Genomic DNA, 941 nt, shown 5'->3' on the forward strand with positions numbered 1-941 from the left:
ACTATGGCCAATATCTATACTAGACTAGCAATTGACATTAGAGACAATGCTTTTGAGCTCAAGCCAGCTCCCATCAACATGGTGCAAGCTAGCTTATTTTTGTGGAAAGGCACATGAAGATGTGAGTGCTCATCTCCAACACTTCCTAGAGATTTGTAGCACTTTCACCATCAAAGGAGTCACAAGAGACGCCATATTACTTTGTCTCTTCCCATTTTCACTTTGGAGAAGGCGAAGCAATGGTTCTATGCCAACAAAGACAATAATACTACATGGGCAAATTGCTCCACTGCCTTCCTAGCAATGTTCTTCCCCATGGGCAAAACCAACGTTCTATGTGGAAGAATCTCAAACTTTTAGCAGCAACATGATGAATCTATCCTAGAGGCATGGGAACGCTTTCAAGATTACATATCAGAATGTCCTCACCATGGGATGGAGAATTGACCACTCATGCAAACATTCTACCATGGTTTGACAAACAGCACCCTTGAGAATATGGATGCTACTACTGGAGGTGCATTCCTATCACTCACAATCCTACAAGCAACAACTCTCGTAGAGAAGATGGCATCCAACCAAGGCTGGAATGAAAATGTCTTCAAACCCACAAGAGAGGTGGAGGTATGCATCAACTCAAGGAGGTAGACATGCTATCTGCCAAGATGGATCTACTGATGAAGAGGCTCAAAGACTGAGCCAATGAAAAGCAAGATGTCATGCACATTCACGACTCCCGCATGACATGTAAAGAATGTGGAAACACTGGGCACTCAGGGAACAACTGTCTTGAAACCCATGAGTATGTGAACTTCATCAACAACAACTATCGCCCTCAACAAAATCAAGGATGGAATCAACAACAAAGGCCAAATTACCAAGGTAACTATCAAGGTAATAATTTTAACAATTTCAATAATCAACCATCTTTGAAAGATTTG

General features: G+C 41.9%; 1 non-coding gene across 1 annotated transcript; it reads right to left on the reverse strand.

The window, feature by feature from the left end:
• Window positions 1–330: 330 nt before the first annotated feature.
• On the reverse strand, window positions 331–437 carry LOC136509811 (small nucleolar RNA R71). Its single transcript, XR_010772550.1, has one exon. It is a non-coding gene; the product is annotated as a small nucleolar RNA R71 (small nucleolar RNA).
• Between the last annotated feature and the right edge of the window lie 504 nt (window positions 438–941).

Source organism: Miscanthus floridulus, chromosome 15, assembly GCF_019320115.1.
Source record: "Miscanthus floridulus cultivar M001 chromosome 15, ASM1932011v1, whole genome shotgun sequence".
NCBI lineage: Eukaryota > Viridiplantae > Streptophyta > Magnoliopsida > Poales > Poaceae > Miscanthus > Miscanthus floridulus.